The sequence below is a fragment of the Sceloporus occidentalis genome, unplaced genomic scaffold (assembly GCF_023333645.1).
Source record: "Sceloporus occidentalis isolate IW3139 unplaced genomic scaffold, rSceOcc1.0.p SCAF_21, whole genome shotgun sequence".
NCBI lineage: Eukaryota > Metazoa > Chordata > Lepidosauria > Squamata > Phrynosomatidae > Sceloporus > Sceloporus occidentalis.
Genome location: NW_028317001.1, coordinates 14,290,522 through 14,311,253, shown reverse-complemented (window position 1 = coordinate 14,311,253; position 20,732 = coordinate 14,290,522). Strand labels below are relative to the sequence as shown.

Here is a 20,732-nt window from a genome sequence, read left to right as displayed (position 1 = left end):
TCAGAGAAACAGAGCTATATGTACAAAGCAGAGCCTTCCCAGCCTTTCTCTCCTGAGTCCAGCTCCGCTGGTTGGGCTCCATTCGGGAAGGAAGGAAAAAAGGACGGAAGGGCGTACTCCTTCCTTTCTTCCAAAGGCCGAGAGTGAAATAAGCAGCAGCAGCAGCAAGGGCCTTGCGATCCCTGCGCATACTCAGGAGGGGCCTTTGGTTGCTAATGTGCATGCAGAGTTTCAGCCTCTGAAGCCATTGCTGCCCTCACAGCCTGTTCTGAGGGAGGGAAGTGGAGGAGAGCCCTTGTTTGTTTGAAGGATTGGCTGGAGGGTCTTCTGGGGGGGGGGGGGTGGAGGGTTGTAAGAAGGAATGAAACCCCGATTTCCCCCCAAAGAAAGGCAGGGAACCTGCCAGTCCTCCTCTCCCTCTTTCCTTCCCTACCCCCTCCCTCGGAGGGTCCTTGGGGCCCAGGTACTTGGGAGGTTATTATGAGAAAAGAGGGCGGGGGGGGGACCCTTGGAGAGAGGCATGGCCATGGAGGGGAGGGGGATCTGATGGTAAAAAGGGGTTTGAGGAGCCCCCTTCCTGCTGGAAAGTGGGGCAGAGGAGAGACCCTCCCTTCTGATGCCTCATTTGGGGGAGATTTTTGTGCCAAATAAAGAACATCACACAGCATAGGCTTCAATAGCATTAGATCAATCAATCAATTTTTTTATTAATGCTTAAGCCAAAGGCCATTCACATGATTAAAATGTAAAATTGGTGACAGAAATTCAGAATTATAAAATGCTCCATCAAATAACTAACACCCAAATTTTATACATTAAACATAATCAAATTCCAGACAAATAAAACAACATTAAAAACAACTTCAAAGTTTAGATAAGATCATCCCCATGACAATCAACTGCTATGTCCGCTATTGCCCTTGCCTGAATTTTGATTGCTGCTGAGGCAAACAGTGAAACCTTATAAGTTACCTGAGAATCAATATCAGACAGGAGAAAAAAAATCTTTTAAGACGTGGTATTAGACTGTAAATTGTACAGAATAGATCCCATAAATTTAGTTCTTGGATCAGTATATAGTGAGCAAAGAAGCAGATAATGAGGCAAGCCCTCGATTTGTGGAGCTCCACAAATACATAAACCAGAATCCGTAGGTGTGTGTGAATATCTACCATCGATCGTGGCTGAAGGCATTGTTTGGAAATGAAGAGCTGTAAAAGCCTGCCTAAGCTTTGGGAATATAAGCTTCCCTCGGTAAACAGCCCTCTGATGGTCCAATTTATATAATCTAAACCATTTGGAAAATTTCAAATTGTTAATAGCCAGTCTATCCAGATACACATCATGGTTAAAAATGTATTCACGAAGCTTCTCTCTTGAATTCTGGATAGAAGGATTTTCAGTTAGAGCAGGATATGATTCAAGCAACCTATTGTATCTTAAACTCCAGACTTTGCAGCTTGGTAAATGTTGGAAACACAACTTAGGAAAAACCTTAACCGGAGAACCTATTACAGATCTCCAGTAGTTAAATAAAGCAAAATGAATACGAGCTCTGATGGAAGGGAGGAAGATCTCAGCCCAAACCAACGCTGCAGGTGTGCCAGGTGAAAGTAGAAGCAATTTCTTGAAAAATGTATTCTGGATGGCCTCCAGTTTCACCAACTGGGAATCATCCCATCCCCACACAGAGCGCCATATAGGATCTGAGCTATAACTTTAGAGCTGGTGCGACCAGATGAGCCCCTGCCTGGTTGTAGGATCTAAGGATTGCTCCAATAGATCTCACAGCCATTGCTCTACTAGCTTCTATGTGGGACCATTTTAATAGGTCCTCTGCCCCCAACGGAGGGAATAGTGACCTTCAGTCCAACCTTGACCAGGAAACGGTCCATGGTCCATGGCATTGCGGAGATATGGACTACCTCCACCCACAGATGTGCCTGTTCTGTACAGAAGACCACATCGAGAGTATGACCTGCACAATGCGTGGGATCAGAGATTGGGATGATCTCCTGGGGTCCAAGCAGCCAAACCACAGCCCTGTTATGGCTCTTAGCCCAGCAGACCCTTAAATTCCTTAAATCACGCTGCCTCCACCCAGTGAATTATAAAAGGATTTCCCTTAACCTACACTGGACCCGGTTAAGGAACCTTATTTCTACTTCTTTACTGATCTTCCCAAGCATCAACTGAACCAAAATACGTGTAAAAGGAGCATCAAGTAGTAGATACTCCAAGGAGATATGTATTATAAATAATAAATATAAGTCATGCAAGATATTTCATACAAGGGATTAAAACAAATAAATAAACCTAAACGTCCAATTCTGAGACTAACTTCCAAGATCCGCTCTTTAACTCTCTCTCGATCTCCAACCGACACAATTCCCCCAACTGTCTCTTGGTCTCTCAGGCCTTATATCTCCTTCTCACGGAAGCTTCCAGAAGAACCTTCATCTTGCTCTCTGATTGGTCAAGTGAGCCTTCCATAGCAGTCATTCTGCATTTGCATAAACCTCCCTTTTCTGCCTGAAGAAGACCTCGATTGACTGGACCCCTGTTATTACAACAACAACAACGACAACCCCTCTTTTTATTGGAAGACATTCACAACTATACCTTGTTTCCCGGTTGGGAAGAATAGGAGAATTCCTGAGGTTCCCATTTCCACTAAGATTAGGAGCTCCCAAATGTCCATGGAAGAGGTTTCCTAAGGCATGTGCCAGGACAGAGCAGGGAATGGGGGGGTTCATCGTGGGCGAATTACCATTTGTCAGCTGAACTTGGGGCTCAGGGTCCCTAAGAAGAGGAGGTGCCAGGACCCCCCAGAATCTCCTCTGAGCCTTCAGGAGAGCAAGACTCAGGGAAGGGACAGTCTGCCAGGGGCTGAGAGCCGCTTGGACCAAACCTTGAGGGCACTTTCCCAAAAGCTGGCCAAGATTGGTTTCAGGGGCTGGCATTTTCCTCTCAGAGGACCATCAGGGTCTGAAGGACCACTCCCCATTTTGGATTTTGTTTTTTGACTGTGCTGCCCTCAGTGGAGATTGCTTGCTCCTAAGGTGCCATGGAGGTGAGCATGGAACATACAGGGAAGATGGCTTTGGTAATCTTTTCCACCATTGAGCTTACCTTGTGTTGACTTCAAGGCTGTCAAAAGAGAGCAGGAAAGTAATCGGGAGGAGAAAGCAAAGACCCACATTTGCTCCCATAAGCTCCCCCTGAAGCTTTTCCCAGCATGCCCTAGTCCTCAGTCTCCCTCCCAGGTTCCACCGTTTCCTAGAGAGATGGAAACCTTCAATGGAGAGTCTTTGGGTGTCAAACCAAGCTCTCCTCTGCTTCCCCAAGGCCTCCTTCTCCATCCACTGCTGGTCTTTGGAAGGAAGACCTAGAGTGCTCTTGGGAAAGTTACTTTTGGAGGGACAGGGACTCCCAAAACCTCCCAGTCTGGCTCTAACATTAAGTATGTCAAATATCTGCAATTAACTGGGCCAAATGTTATGTCAGGAGTGGGGATCCTGTGGCCTTCGCTCTGTATCCCCATCAAGAAAAAGACTGAATCTCCATGACTGGTGCTATGTTTCATACTCTTGGGATGGGCAGCCAGGAAAACAGAATGCTTCAAAGAATTCAAAGGTTTATTGGATGGAGATAGAAGTGCTAGATGCCTTAAAATCATATGTTCTGAATCAAAGACAGCATCGAAGAGGCTCTAATAGTTTTAGAGGACAGAACCTGGATAGACACTTCCTCCAAACAAAAAGTATTTTGCTCTTCCACTTTCTCTCCTTTCTGGAAATGCTGATGCCTCAAGGGCTGGATCCTAAGCAAAACGAGAGATAAGGTTTGAACTGCTGTGCAGTTCAGATGTCAAGGTGCAATTGTATATGGTTTTTTCAAGGTGTAATTATATAAATAGTTTAATTTTAAAAAATAGTTATAATTTTAATACATTTGCATTGTCATTAATTTGTATTGTATTAAATTTATTGTTAGCCACCCTGAGTCTCTATATTGGGAGAAAGGATGGATGTACAGAGCGCCCGCATCATATGCGGGCGTGCTTTACGCGGCTTGAGCATATGCGCTCAAGCCGTGGGGCGCGCACGGGGCAGAAGGGGCGGCGCGTCCCATTCAATTGAATGGGCGCGCACGCCCGTTGCACCCCCCGCACTGCCACGCCGCTGTGCATGAGCCCCATTGTTTCCAATGGGGCTTGAACATAGGCGGAAATCGCCTTACGCGGAGGGATCCGGAACGGATCCCGGCGTAAGGCGAGGACCCACTGTATATAAATCAACTAAATAAACTGGAGATCCTTTGAAGATCAATGGGTTTCTTGGTGTAAATAGCCCTCCACCAATAGAGACAAAGACTGAACAAGTCTGTCCAGAATTTCTATGGGTGTTTTTTGGCACCTGGGTTGTATGCGTATGGCGAGGTTCCACTGTACTAATATACTTTCCTGTGTAGATATGAAGAGAGAAAATTTTAAAGGTCTGTTCCCAGATCAAGGGGAGATGAGAGAATTATTCTTTCTCACTTGCTTGGAGAGACAGGAAAAAAAGCGTGAAGTCAAAGGCTTTCATTGCCAGCTTCCATAGCTTTTTGTGGGTTTTTCGGGCTATTTGGCCACGTTCTAGAAGAATTTCTTCTGATGTTTTGCCAGCATCTGTGTCTGGCATCTTCAGAGATTCCAGCCACAGATGCTGACGAAACGTCAGGAAGAAACTCTTCTAGAACATGGCCACATAGCCCAAAAAATCCACAAAAAACTAAGGATAAAAAGCATTTAATTTAGCCTCCTTCTTTCTAGCCAGATGGCAAATGCAGGGTATAGTAGTGAGCCCTTGTACCACCACAACTGAGAGAAAGCAAGAAACTAAACCAATCCATAGACCCCTGCATTTTTTCTAGTTAAAGAAACCAATGAACTAAGACTCGCAATTTATAATAAGCTACTGCTCTCACATCACCTCTGACCTTTCCTCTTTCCTGGAATTGGGCTCCCTCCAAAATGGAGAAGAGGCAGCCTCATCTCCTGTCTGAAGCTCATGCATGAAAACTGGAAGCTCAATGCCAGGCCCTGCTGCATCGTATCTTTACTGCCACGTGTAAAAAGGGCAAGGAAAAACACCTGTTACAGGAGAAGAAAGCAAATAAAACCTGATCCTTTCTGGTCCAGGTTTAGGTCCTGGGCAAAAGAAGGGAAATCAGGATTTGACTTGGGAGTTAGCGAATGTTGTGTGGCCTGCCCTGCCTGCCCTGGGGCCTCCCTGGGGACCAAATCCATTACCCTTCTCTTTTCCCTCAGTCAGCATTATTACAAAGGAACCAAATTTAGGGGTCTCCCAAAGGCATCTTGAGGCACCCACCTTTCCTTTCCTTTCCTGCCGAGGAAACCCAGAAGGAGCCCTTCTTCCTAAGCAGCCAATGACCAAACCCACCAGCCTTCTAGAACCTTCTATTCAGGCTCCAAGCCAACCGCTAACAATGGTCCAAGTTCAGGGCTGCTTTAACTGTCTTGCTGAATGCTAGGGAATTCTGGGAACTGTAGTTTTGTGAGGTATTTAGTCTTCTCTGTCAGACAACTCAGATGCCATAATAAACTGAAATTCCCAGGATTCCCGAGTACTGAACTAGGGCAGTTAAAGTGGTTTATTTCTGCAAACTGGATTATTTCTGCAATGTGTTTTTGACCTCTGTTACTATTTGAGCATCCACAAGGCTCTGTGGGTTTGAAGGGAAGATTCATCATCATCATTATCATTATCATCATCATAATTTCTGCAGTGTTTTTGAACCAGATCTGAGAGAGCCCTGCAGCCTGGATCTGCCCAAATCCCAAATATTGCCCTCTCAGGAAAGCCTGGAGATATTAACCTTTAAGGACCAGAACTCCTCAAAGGCTGACTTTCCCAATCTCTCCGGAGAGACCCTCCTGGACCTAGAGCAGCCTCAAAGAAAGAGGTCCCATTGAATGGGGGGCCCATGTCTTTCTGACTCTGTGGGTCCAGAGGAAGAGGATTGTTTTCCAGGACCCCCTTCCTAACCTCACAAGGCAGCTCTTAGCATTTGCCCAAAACTTCTCTTGAACATGCAAAGATCAGGCAAGCAAGATCTGCTTTGCTGTTTGCAAAAAAAGATGGAAAAACAATGGGCCCTTGGTATCCTTTGGGATTTGGTTTGGATAGCAAAATCCATGGGTGCTAAAATCCCATTATATAAAATGGGTGACCTTGGGTAAGTCACACTCTCTCAGCCTCATAGGAAGACCAATGGCCAGCTGGAAGGCATACAACACACACACACACACACACACACACACACACACACATCTACATGATGGAAATGGCATTCACTCTGGGCCATGAAACCCACTGCGGGGGAACCTTGGGCAGTAGACACTCTCTCAGTCTCAGAGGAAGACAAAGGGCAAAGTGGAAGGCAAACCTGAAGGCAAGGAAACCCTGGGAATAGGGTCACTAGACATGGGTTCAAGGCATGCAGCACACCCCCAGCCCCCAAGGCACACTCTCTCAGCCTCAAAGGATGGCAATGGTAAACACCTTTCAACAAAACCTACAAAGAGACTCCTGTGACAGTGTTGTCTTGGGTCCCCAGAAAGGAATTGAAGGCACACAATTCTCCCCCAAAATCTGGGAGGAAAAGGAAGAGGAAGACTTAGAGGAAGGTCCTGAGGAGGAGGAGGAGGAGGAGGAGGAAGGCTTAGAGGAAGATCCTAAGGAAGAGGAGGAGGAGCAGAGAGACCTCTGGAGGATTCTGCAGAGGAAGAAGAAGGAGAAGAAGAAGAAGGGGCTCCTGAGCATAGGCAGAGGCCTCTGGGGGAGAAGCCACAGGGAGAAATCTCCTGGTTGTAACTTATTATTACTATCATTAGTAGTAGCATTAGTATTATTAAATTTTATTTATTTATAAAGACATGTAAAGACGTATTTATAAAGAGTATCTCAGTGAGTCTCTATATTATAACATCAGGAAAGATTTTAGGAGTTGTTAAGGTTTGGAAATGCTGTTTGGGGTCCCTTCTGACTTTGGAGCCCTTTCATCCTCCATTTTGGGTTCCCTGAAGGCTTCAAACTGCCAACTGCCAAGCGCTGAGGCAGAGGCAGCCATTTTGTGTTCTGGGGGCCATTTTGTGCTGCTTGTGACTGTGGGGAACAATGTTCCGGAACCTTCTCTGAGGCTTCAGTTGATCAGAGGCCTCTCTTTCTCTCCTGAGGCTCCAGAGTCAGAAGGAGGCCAGGCTCCTTGGGCCAAAAGGAAGGAAGTGTGTCTCTTTTCTGAGAGGGTTTTCTTATTACACAGCTCTGCTCCTTCTGGGGAACCTGGGTTTTAAAAGGGATCAGAAATGGGAGGAGAGCTTTAATACAAGCCTTATTCTTCTTCTTCACAAACATGGGGCTTTGGCTTCTAAGAGGAGGCTAGTCCCCCAAAAAAAGGCCAAAAGTGGCTCCTTTGGGAGGTTTTAAAGTCTCCCCAGTTTCCTAATTAATAGATTTTCAGGGAAGAAGGAAGGAGACAGACCTGAATAACTCATATTACCAAGAATGAAACAAACAAACATAGAAACAAACAACAAGAAGAATAATGATTAGAGACTAAAACAAACTACTTATTTTTTTAAAGGAAAATCATTATTAGGAGGGTAAAAACAAGACATGGGTGCTTCTACCCTTTTAAAACCAACTCAGGCTGCATCTGCACCGCAGAAATAATCCAGTTCTAAAGTCTGTTAACTCTTCTATTTCCATCCTATGGAATTCTGGGATTTGTAGTTTGTTGTGGCATGAGAGCTCTCTGGCAGAGAAGGCTAAGTGTCCAAAAGTAAAATCCAAGGATTCCATAGCACTGAGCGGTTAAAGCAATGTCAAAGTGCCTTATTTCTATAGTGCAGATGCAGCCTTCCTGGGAAAAAGGCTGATGATGGGAAAAAGCATTGGGGACCTCTGAAGGTTTCAGCAGGTTATTTATTTGTTTATTTATTTATGATGCACTCGTGTCACATCTATCTACGGGGACATAACCAGGGCCCCCTCCAATTCCCCATCCCCTAATCCCCCAACACTCTAAGAAGGCATGGAGTATCTGTTGTGTAGGGGAGCTGCAGTGAATCTGTGCTAGGTTCAGGGGGCTTTGTTTGGTGCAGAGGGAGGAAGGGGATGCCCACCTCTGCATCGGCCAAAAGGAGGCATATGTCACCTGCTTATGTCACCAGAAGGATGCTGTTGTCTGTGACTTTGAGTGCTGCAGGGTTTCTTGCCAAGCCAATCCTAACCCTGGTCCCTTTTCTCAAGAACTCCATCTCGGCCTCCTTGTACACAGCTTTGGGGCCTCTCTTTCTGGAAGTGACCAAGTGCAGGGCCACCAGGACCCCCTGCCCACCTGATGGCCGACACAGAGGCCAAGCGGAGGGAGTTGGGCTCCAACAGAAAGAGGCTGCCGAGGTACAACAACTCTTCGGTGAGTCACTATCCTTATAGCTTCATCTGTGTCACTTCTGGGCCAATTTATGAAAGGAAGCAAATAAAATAATGTTCAATTTTGGCAGAGACAGTCCTGGTTTATCCTCTGTCACCCCATTATTTCGGGGGCTTTTAAAAAGTCCTTGTTTCTTTCTCTTCCACCCACTTTCCCCCTTCAGCTCACTTCAGTTTCTGCATAATGGATGCCAAGGAGTTTGCACCCCATCAACTCAAAAGTGGGGAGAGGAGAGGAAAGAAAGGAGCAGGGACTTTCCTTTGCTAGGAGTCTGAGGCAAAAGCAAACTGCTGTGCCCTTTCCCGCTTGTAGGATCTTCCTCATAAACAACTTTTACCATCTTCACCACTTTCTGGTGTTGCTTGCCCACATGTGTCTTGTTTTTCCCAGCTGTGAAACATTGGGTGATATGGGAGAGTGTCTCTGGATATAAAGTGGGGGTGGGCCCAGTGGCCCTCAAACCCACAGTGCTCCCCAGAACTGCTTTTTTAAAAATGACATTTGCCTCTGAAATTTGGCAACAAATGGCTAAATGCACTATAATCTTTGGAGGATCAATGTACAAAAGTGTCGGGATAGTCAATATCCTAATCCATCATCAATATCCCACCTATGGCCTAAATTATATTGTTTCTTATATTGTATGTTATATTGAAAGAATTTGAGACAAACTGGATTTCAAAAGCAGTAGCTTTTTTTCTTGCTAACAGAATTTAAAGTTTCTTTCCTGGACTAAATTCTGAAGTGATCAAATGATTTTGGGATGCATCATGTGCCCCCACCCCCCCCTTTTTTTTTTTGTTAGTCATTCTGTGAATGAAGGCTATTTTCTTTTGCAGGTGACCTTTGCGGATGTGGCAGTATATTTCACTGAGGATGAATGGAAAATGTTGACAAAGAAGCAGAGACTTACGTACAATTATGTGATGATTGAGAATTACGAGAATGTGGCCTCTGTGGGTAAGGAAGCTGAATTCATTGCCCTTACTATGAAGACTGAGGGCCCTTTCATTCTACATTATCATGGCACTATGGTTCCACTTTAGAATTATAGAATCATAGAGCTGGAATAGAGTCATAGAATCTTAGAGTTGGAAGAGACCATAAGGGCCATCCACTCCAACCATCTGCCATGTAGGAAATCTAAATCAAAGCATCCCCGACAGATGGCCATCCAGCCATTTTAGTTGCCCTCATTTGGACGTGTTCCAGTTTCTCAACATACGTTTTGAATTGTGGTGCCCAAAACTGGACACGGTATTCCAGGTGAGGCCTGACCAAAGCAAAATAGAGTGACACTATTACTTCCCTTGATCTAGACACTATACTTCTATTGATGCAGCCAAAAATCGCATTGGCCTTGTTAGCTGCCCCATCGCACTGTTAACTCATGTTCAACTTGTGGTCTACTGGGACTCCTAGATACCTTTCACAAGTAGTTTCATTCAGCCAGGTTTTCCCCATCCTATATCTGTGCATTTCATATTTCCGCCCTAAGTACAATAACTTACTTTTCTCCGTATTGAATTTCATTTTGTTAGCTTTGGCCCAGCTTTCTAGTCTATTCAAGTCATTTTGAATTATGATCCTGTCCTCTGAGGTATTAGCTAGGTATCCAGGCTAAACATTCCCAGCTCCCTAAACCACTCCTCATAGAGCTTGATGGTTTCCAGACCCTTCACCATTTTCATTGCTCTCCTTTGGATACACTCCAGCTTATCAACATCCGTTTTGAATTGTGGTGACCAGAAGTGGACACAGTATTCCAAGTGAGGGCCTGAAGAAAGCAGAATAGAGTTGCACAATTACTTCCCTTAATCAATAACATAGAATCTTAGAGTTGAAAGAAACTAGAAGAGCTATCCAGTCCAACCCACTGACATAACACTATACTCGTATTGATGTCGCCTAGGATCACATTGGTTTTTTTAGTTGCTGCATCACACTGTTGACCCATGTTTGAGTTGTGGTCTACCAGGACTCCTACATCCCTTTCACACGTAGTTTAAGTGTCATAGCAACTTTTTGTGAAATCTTGGAATTTGTAATTTAGAGAGACACTATTGCTCTCCACTATCAAAGGATTCTAAATATCCTAATTTAAACTGTCAATTCTAGGATTTTATGGGAAGGAACCATGGAGAGAAATGCTTTTTGGCTCCAAATGCTCCTTAGCCTATCCCTGACTAAGTTTCCCCGCTTTTTTGGCCCCTATTCCCACCTTTTGAGACTCTGGACAGGCTTCTTGGGTAAAATGCCTCCCTTGGCCCTGCAGTGGCTCAGAGAACAGTGGCAAAATGGATACCACTTCCTCAAAGGAATGCTGTCGGATATTGAGGGGCAAAATATTATTTATCCCTCTCTCAAGGGAATACCATGTGGGGGTGCCCAGAGATCCCCTGGGGTCCAATATGACCACCTCCCCCCATCAACAACAGTAGTTCATCCCTGTCTTAGGAGTTTATCAGACAAGGGGAATTGGAAGTATATTCCGATGGCAATCTGAACGCAATCATGTGGTTTCACGTTATTGCGTGATAGACTGCCACACGCAAATTCGGACCATGGCATGCTATTTTTGGGCAATGGGGAGCCAGTTCGAACGCAATGCACATTCACATAATTGCACTAAACTAGCAACTTGATGTGAATGCGTTCTGGCCCTACTTTCTTTTCATTCGAAATTAAGACAAATTCCTCATGATCGATAAATTCCTTAGAGATGTCTTAAGGCTGTTTTATGGCTGCTCTCTGGCACTTGACCCTCACCAAAATTGGAGTCCAGGTCCCAAACCCACTTGCTCTGCCTTTCCCAATGAATTATTTGTATATTGATTATACTGCCTTTCTCAACAAATGGGCCTCAAAGTGTTCCTTTTATGCATCACAAACTCTCTGTGGTTGTGTTTGTGAGAGAGAGATGGAGGGAATGTGAAAAATATAAAGGGAGGGGAGAAATGCTGAAGGTGAGATGCTGAAGCAGTGCAGATGGGCAAGAGGGAAGGTTGGGGAGCAGAGGGAGAAAGGGAAGGGGATCAGGCCTCTGGGAGCCAGTAGGGGAAGGCAGGAGCAAAAGCCAGGATCACCTAGCTCTGTGCAGAGAGGAAGGGACCCCTGGGAAGGGCCAGGAGGGGGGCCTTGGGGATTGGGAGGCAGCCACCAACCTGACAGATTTTAAGAACTGGATTGAGTGAACTGGTGAGAACATGGCTCAGGCCCTTGTTTTCAGGGATATTAAGGGGCTCCATATAGCAATTTTTAGCAATGTCTATGAAGAGAGGAAAGGTGACACAAAAATTCCTTTTTCTCTAATGTTTTTCTCCAACCTGAGTTTGTTTAGCTCCATGGTTGATTCCAGAGGCCCTTTGTTATCCAAAATGCTTTAGTTTGGGAAGGACACTTGCAAGTGCGAAGCTTTTAGGGTAATTTGGTACTTAGCTGAAAGGAGATATATAGTTTGGTTGGGGCAAGAGTGGCCTCGGGATTCAAGCCCAACTATACCAGGCCCAGAAGCACACAGAACTCCAAAGGCATTTGAAATAGGTTTTTTGTTTTATTCAGGGGAAAAGCAAAACACACACACACACATAAGGGTTCACACATGGATTACAACTAGATATCAGGTGGGAGTGGTCAAGAGATGTAAGACTTTCATAATGGTAATACTTTACCTAGGCAGATCTGGATTCCAATTGCTGAGGGTTCAAAATGGGAAGAGAAGTCAGGAGCTCCTGCAACAAGTGAGGTTGGCGAGTGCATTGAGGTGCTTAGCCATGTAAACCGACAGACTGTCTGTCTGTAATTGGACTGACGTCAAAGAACAGCCATCCAGGACAGATATTTATACTGTAATTGTTGCTTGGGGGAAGAAACCGAGTGTTCAACAAGGATTAAACGGCTTCAAAATGTTTCCTGGGGGGAAGAATGGTCTGAAACCAAACTCAATGCAATGAGTGCTTGGTGCAAATATCACAGACAAAGGATTAGCACACTGGCTCTCAGGTGCATCTTGGCTCTGAATTCCAGTCGCGTTGAAAAACCAATATACAGCACAATCTGAGGGTGATACTCCCAGATGCAGCACAATAATAACATAGCAGAGTACAGAAGCAGATATCCAGATATAGATATTGGCAATGCACTGACCACTTTCCACAGTGAAAAATAAGTGACAGACACAGTTGATTTCATCAAAATCCTTGGAGGTTCTCTCTCTTGAGTTGCAAAATGATACAACTATTTGCAAGCTCTCCTCTCCGACTTCCATCAACTTCACCATCTCTTGTACACAGAACTCCAATCCACACCAATCTGCATGTGAGCTGCATACTATATTGGTTGTGAGTCATCTCCTGGTGCCAAACAGCATGAAATGACCTCTGCAGTTAGCTTCCATCATGCCTTGGGCTCTGACTCAGGACTCTATGGGAGTCTCACAGGATATGATTTCACCTGTCAATCAAAGTATTTTTGCACATGGTTAATGGAATATTTTTTTCAACAGTCCTTTGACTACCTGCTTCCACTGATTCCCTCAAGGCAGTCCCTATTCTTTGCTAGCTCCTATACGTAAGGATTCAATCATACCATGGATTTAGGGAGATAAGTAGCAGGGTCATGCTTGGGTTACTCACATAAACTTTCTTACTTTAATCTCTAATAAGGACGGGTTAATGAGGGCAAATCATGGGGTAACACCCTCCTCTCTTAACTCTGATTTTCAGTCTCATCTGTCATTGTCTTTCTTTACAGAAAAACATTTGAGTCATGAGAGAGTCCACACAGGAAAGAAGTCACATAAATGCCAGCATTGTGGAAAATGTTTTCCTTACAAGTCAATGCTTGACATGCATCAGAGAGTCCACACAGGAGAGAAGCCATACAAATGCCGGCATTGTGTGAAATGTTTTTCTTCAAAGTCAAACCTAGTGACACATCAGAGAGTCCACACAGGAGAGAAGCCACACAAATGCCAGCATTGTGTGAAATGTTTTTCTTCAATGGCACACCTAGTGACACATCAGAGAGTCCACACAGGAGAGAAGCCATACAAATGCCAGCATTGTGAGAAATGTTTTTCTTCAAAGGCTCACCTAGAGACACATCAGAGAGTCCACACAGGAGAGAAGCCATACAAATGCCAGCATTGTGAGAAATGTTTTTCTTCAAAGGCGCACCTAGAGACACATCAGAGAGTCCACACAGGAGAGAAGCCATACAAATGCCAACATTGTGTGAAATGTTTTTCTTCAAAGGCGCACCTAGAGACACATCAGAGAGTCCACACAGGAGAGAAGCCATACAAATGCCAGCATTGTGTGAAATGTTTTTCTTCAAAGTCAAACCTAGTGACACATCAGAGAGTCCACACAGGAGAGAAGCCACACAAATGCCAGCATTGTGTGAAATGTTTTTCTTCAATGGCACACCTAGTGACACATCAGAGAGTCCACACAGGAGAGAAGCCATACAAATGCCAGCATTGTGTGAAATGTTTTTCTTCTAAGTCAGACCTAGTGAAACATCAGAGAATCCACACAGGAGAGAAGCCATACAAATGCCAGCATTGTGAGAAATGTTTTTCTTCTAAGTCAGACCTAGTGAAACATCATAGAGTCCACACAGGAGAGAAGCCATACAAATGCCAGCATTGTGTGAAATGTTTTTCTTCTAAGTCAGACCTAGTGAAACATCAGAGAATCCACACAGGAGAGAAGTCATACAAATGCCAGCATTGTGGGAAAGGTTTTTCTGACAAGTCAGCCCAAGTGAAACATGAGAGGGGCCACACAGGAGAGAAGCTACAGAAATCCCAGTAATGAACTAACATTATATTTGTCAAGAAGGAGTACTAAGAATATATTTTTAATCCTGTGGTAATAAGAAAAGGCCCTTATGATTTTGTTTATTAGCTTTGTCTGTCCATATGTCTGTTTATGTTTTAAAGTCATATTTTGTTAAGTTTAGTTTTTAATTGGTAATAGTATAGGTAATTGCTTTGGGTTGTATATTTGTCGTGGATTGTGAATTGTGGTATAGATTAGGTAGATGAGGGGTGGGATTTGTTGCAGCTGGATAGAATAGTTATGGGATTGCAAAGTGTGAGATGTTGTCTGAATAAAATTTTGGGGTAGTAACAGAAAGGGCTAGCTTGTGGGAATGGCAAAGGGGGCCTTTTTACCTGTGGGGCATAGACTGTGGGAATTGGGGGTGAGGCTAGGTTTGGAAGAGGGTGATGTTGAACGTTTGGGGTTTTAGTGTATTGTATGGATTGGAGTGGGCAGTTCTGGCTTAAACACTGGATTTCTGTGTGTTCTCAATAAAGTTCTTTGCTATTTCAACACACTGGACTCTTTGATGCACAGAAGTTCTGAATTTGCCCAAAACTGAGCCTTTCTTCTCTCCTCAGTCCTCAGCTCCATTCCCAGCCATAAGAACAGAAGGGGCACACACACACATATGTGCACAAAAACACACAAACATACAGGATGCACAGAGACAGCTATATTTCAAAACTAGTGCCTTCCTTTCCTGGCTTTCCCTCCTGAGTCCAGCTCTGCACCTTGGCCTCCATTGCAATCTCCTCAAAGGAAGAAATGAGGGAAGGAAGGGGAGGCTGCTGAACCCCTGGCGCATACCTTCCTTTCCTGCAAAGGCCACCAGCATAATAAGCAGCAGCATCTAGGCCCTGGCAATCCCTGCGAATGCTGAGGAGGGGCCTTTGGGGGCATCTATGTATGCACAGTCTCAGCCCCTGAAGCCATTGCTGCCCTCACAGTCCTTTCTGAGGGAGGGAGGGAAGTGGGGAGAGCCCTTGTTCATTCAGAGGAATGGTTGGAGGGTCTTCTGGGGGGCCCTTGGGGGGTTATAAGAAGGAAGGAAACCCCTCTTCTTCTCCCAAAGAAAGGCAGGGGGCCTGCCAGGTCTTCTCTCCCTCTTTCGTTCCCTGCCCCCTACTAGGAGGATTCCTTGGGTCCCAGGTACTTGGGGGGTTATTATGAGAATAGACGCCGTGGGAACCATTGGAGAGAGGCATGGCCATGGAGGGGAGGGGGTTTTGGACTTCATCTCCCAGAAGCCTCAGCCAATCACCATCCACATGCAAATTTCCTTCCTACCTCAGTAGTCTACAGTCAATCTGAATAGACTTACAGAGCCCTACAAAGGCTCCTCCTTCCTCTTTGTCCCTCAGCCAATCACCATCCACATGCAAATGTCCTTCCTACCTCATAATGCCCTCCCTGACAGCTTGGCCAATGATCTGAGATTCTGGGAGCTGAAGTCCAAAACATCTGGAGGGCCGGACTTTGAGGACCCCTGCTTTAAATGCTAAGACCTGACTTGGATGCCAGCATTATTGCAGAGGCCATAGGTCAGGTGCCCAGTGACTCTGTGAATGAGATCATACTGGATCAATTTGAATCTGTGAGTACTAAGGAGGTGGTCACGCTCCTTGGAAATGAGAAGAAGACAACTTTCCCTCTGGATCCTTGGCCTTCATGGCTGGTCCTCCAAGGAGAAGATGCACTTAGGACTCACCTGAGATATATCATAGATGCATCTCTTAGGGAGGGCTATTTTCCATCTTGCTTCAAAGAAGCGGTGTTACGGCCGTTTATGGAAAAGCCCTCCCTAGATCCCTTGGAGATGAGCAATTACAGACCGGTCTCCCATCTTCTATTTCTAAACAACATGATTGAGAGGGCAGTTGCTCTTCAACTCCAAGCGGTCTTGGATGAAATGGATTATCTGGACCCATTTCAAACTGGCTTCAGGGTGGGATACGGAGTCGAAATTGTTATGGCCGCCTTAGTAGATGATCTTTGCTTGAGCATCGACATGTGAAGTGTGACCCTGTTGATGCTTTTGGATCTCACAGAGGCCTTCAATACCATCAACCATGGCATCCTTATGGAAAGCCTGAGAGAATTGGGGATCAAGGGCAATGCGTTGCAGTGGTTCTGGTCCTATCTTCAGGCAGATTCCAGATGGAGATGCTGGGGACAGTTGCTCCTCTAAAAGGGAGCATAAATCTGGCGTTCCTCGGGGCGGCGTCCTGTCACTAATGCTGTTTTTTCTTAAACCTTAAAAACCAACTTAAAAAATTCAAGGTCACATGGGATGTAAAAGGGCAACATTACATAAAAACAGGGATGGACTCAGAAGACAGAGATACCTTCTTTGCACCAGTTCAGTCCTCGAAAGGGAATCATATTACAAAGGAAGGCCCACTTCTTCTCCAATGTGGCTGAGATCAGATATAAGTGGGACCATCGTTCTTCAAAAGGCAGAGGAAGGGGGGGAGGAGCCACGAGCGATGGTGTGAGCAGCTAAGATCGACCGCTCCTGAAAGAAAAGCCTAAAAAGTTAAAAAATTCTCTCCTAATGAGAAAAAAAAACTGTGAGTAACTGCAAATAAATATATTGGAAAGGGAAGAGAGCAGATTGGAACTGTTTAATTAAAGTTTTAAAGGGAAGGAAGAGAAATAAACAGCAATCTTACATACGGCATTGCCGGCTAGAGGTTTGTCAGCCGAGCGGACGCTTGGATTGCTGGTAGATGTCTAAAAGCCAAAAGAAAAATAAGGAACTCAAACAAACAGTGATAAACTGGGGAAGAGAGTCTAAACAACACCCTTCCGATAAGGCTTATAGTCGTTTGCAAAGAATAAGTTCACAAGAGAAGCTTGGAACGTGTAATAAAGAAATGAAAAAGACAACGTCTTTGGAGGCGGTGGGAAAAAAAATGGAGCTAGACCTAAAGAACATGGCGAAGTTCCGGGAACAGAGCCAAAACAAGAAGAAATAAAGATATGGTTAGAAAAAACTCTCACTGAAAACCAAAACAAAGGTTTTGAGACCATGAACGAGTTGATAATTAAAAATAATGCTATTTTAACAGAAACTATAACTAAGACAATTATGGGTGAAATGAACAAATCTTTTCAGATGATTACAAAAGAAATTGAACAAGTGGATAAAAAAGTCCAATTAATACAAAGTCAACAGAAAGATCAACAAAAAATAACTTTGGAACATTCAACCAGATTGGACCAGCTGGAAAGGAAAATTATTGACTTGCAGGATCGTAACAGAAGGAATAATATCCACATTCGAGGCTTTCCTGAGTTGCCAAATGAAACATCCAGATCATTAAAAACAGAAATCCTTAAATGGCTACAAAGCATTGTCCCTCAGATGACTTGGGCAGAGGAGGAAGTGGAACGACTACACAGAGCATCAACAGTTAAAAGGGGCTTGACCCCTAGAGATGTAATCGTGAAAATAACAAGTTTTTATAAGAAAGATCAGTTAATGAAAGAAATCAGGAAACTCTCAGGAGGACTGAAATATGGAACCACCACAACTGAAATTTACAATGATTTATGTCCAGAGACTATTAGTTGGAGAAGAAGCATTAAGCCTTGTATTGCAGTTCTGCAAAAAAGTGGAATAAGATACAGTTGGGGCTATCCTGTATTTTTGAAATTTCAATGGAAATGAAAGCAGCACAAGATTTTCTCCATGGAGCAAGGATTGCAGCTGTTGGAGCAATTGGATCTGGCCAAGCAAGGAGGAGAGAGCGACAAGGGTGCAGCTGGAGGAGCCAAGGAATGATAGAAAACAAGGACAAGGACGTTGACTTTTTTGCTAGTCTATAATCTTCTCTTTTTCTTCTTTTTCTTCACTTTCTTCTTTTTTTTCTTTTAAAGGACATGACAGGAGAGATTAATAATAAACAACCAGGAGGAAGAAATGGACCACACATCGGAGAGATGGCTTCTTTCTCCCCCCCCCTTCCTGGAGGGCTAATAGAAGCCATGGGCGAGGTCTAAGACCTTGGGGATGGAGGAGGGGAAGAAGGGATAGGTGGGTTAAATGGGGAAGGGGGGGAGGGACGGGAGGGAGAGGGAGGGAGGGAGGGAGGGAGGGAGGGGGGAAATGTTTGTAGGGGTAGTGCACTGAAGAGCCTAGATAGAAGATGTAGAATAGCAACATGGATAACAAAATAAGGATAGCAACATTAAACGTGAAAGGACTGGGGTCTGTAATTAAAAGGAAAAGGATTGAATCATTAATGAAAAAACAGAAAGCGGATATTTTTTTTATTCAGGAAACGCACCAAGCGAAATCAGGATCGTCGGAATTGAAGATGAACTGGGTTGCCACATATGAAAAAGCATATGGTACTTCTAAAGCAAGAGGAGTAGCAACCTTAATATCTAAGAAATGTGGGTTTGATATACTAAAAGTTAAGTCAGATGAAAAAGGAAGATTTGTATTGGTGCAAGGAACGATGGGAGGAGAAAAATACTTGTTGGTAAATGTGTATGCTCCAAATGAAAATCAAATGGAATTTTATGAAAAAGTATTTAAGGAAATGGAGGATATGCAGGGAGATTACACAATTATGGCAGGAGATTTCAATATGGTCATGGATAAGGTTAAAGATAAATCAGACCCAACAATAAGGGACAGACTTAATAAGATTACACCTTTGAACAAGATAATGAATAGGAAAGAATTGAAAGATGTATGGAGATTGATTAAAGGAGATGAAAAGAACTATACTTACTATTCAGCGGTTCATAAAAATTATTCTAGAATAGATTTCATTTTTGTATCCAAAAATATGATGTCAAGGGTATTAAATAGTGAAATAGAAGGAATAAAAGTTACAGATCACGGAATAGTAAACATGGATTTCATAATTAAAAAAGATTATAGAGAAGCAAAAATATGGAGGTTAGATACTAGCATACTTAATAATAAAGAAATAGTGAATAAAATAGAGGAAGAATGGCAGGTTATATGGGATATTAATAACAAAGAGATTTCTCAAGCTTTATTATGGGATACTATGAAAGCAGTGGCAAGAGGGATTTGTATTAGGGAAACATGCAAGGTAAGGAGACAAAAGGAAGAGAGAAAAATCAAATTGGAAACGGAAATTGAAAAATTAAATAAGGATTTTATAAAGAATAGAAGTAAAAATATACATATAAAACTGCAAGCGAAAAGAAAGGAATTAGAGAAGATAGAAATAGATCAGATCCAGAAAAATTTGATATATTTACGGAGGGAGTTTTTTGAATATAGTAACAAAAATTCAAAAATGTTAGCAAGATTAACACAAAAAAAGAAAGAGAAAAATCTGATAGGGGTTATAAAGGACAAAACAGGGAAAAATGTATGCTGATGAAAGAAAAGATAAAGATATTTGAAGAATACTACAAAGATTTATATACAGCAGGGGATAGTTCAATTGACAAAATTGAGGAATATATAGAGAAAAATTGGAGAACAAAGATAGAAGAAGAGGATAAAGAAATAATGGAACAACCAGTTTCGAAAAAAGAAATTGAAGAAGTGATAGATAAATTAAAAGGAGGGAAATCACCAGGAATGGATGGATTAGGACCAGAATATTATAAAACTTTTAAAAAGGTTTTAATACCTAAATTAGAAGTGTTATACAATAAAATTTTAAATGGAGAAAGGATCCCACCATCATGGGACCACTCAATGATAATATTGATTCCAAAACCGGATAAAGATTTGTCAGATCCAGGCTCATACAGATCGATATCCCTTATCAATCAGGATGCTAAAATATTAACAGCCATAATGGCAAAAAGAATGAATAAGTTTATATATAAATATATTCAAAATGATCAATGTGGATTTGTGCAAGGAAGACAAAGGTCAAATTTAATAGGAAGAGTACTGAATAAAATAAATATAATAGAGAAAAGAAAGCAGAAAGCAGGAATAATGGCATTAGATATTTATAAAGCTTTTGATTGTGTGGAATGGCCAGCATTAAAAACAACGTTAAAGAAATTAGGTATGGGAGAAAAGTTTAGAGGATTGATAGATCAGTTATATTTAAATAATACAGCAGTAGTAACGATAAATGATGGAATAACAGAACAAATTTCAATTTCTAGAGGAACAAGGCAAGGATGCCCTCTTTCCCCGGTTTTATTTGCAATAATTATTGAAATATTAGCAAATATTATTAGGGAGGATAAAAATCTGGAAGGAATTGGGATGAGAAAATTGAATAAGATAAGTTTATTTGCAGATGATACTCTATTAACAATTAGAGACCCCTTGGAAAAAATGAATAATGTGAAAAACCATTTAAAGGAGTTTGGACAAATGACAGGACTAAGAGTCAATTGGAATAAATCAGAGCTAATGTTGTTCAATTATCCAAAAATGGA

At 43.1% G+C, this 20,732-nt stretch overlaps 2 protein-coding genes across 2 annotated transcripts in view; both read left to right on the top strand.

The window, feature by feature from the left end:
• Positions 1-20,732, top strand: part of LOC149301645 (uncharacterized) — a 337,309-nt gene that overhangs the window by 62,493 nt on the left and 254,084 nt on the right. The window lies entirely within an intron of this gene.
• Positions 6,792-20,732, top strand: part of LOC149301646 (uncharacterized) — a 140,828-nt gene continuing 126,887 nt past the window's right edge. The window contains exon 1 of the mRNA XM_089484143.1: positions 6,792-6,874. The gene's annotated coding sequence lies outside the window, so the exon portion shown is untranslated. The remainder of the gene's footprint in view (positions 6,875-20,732) is intronic.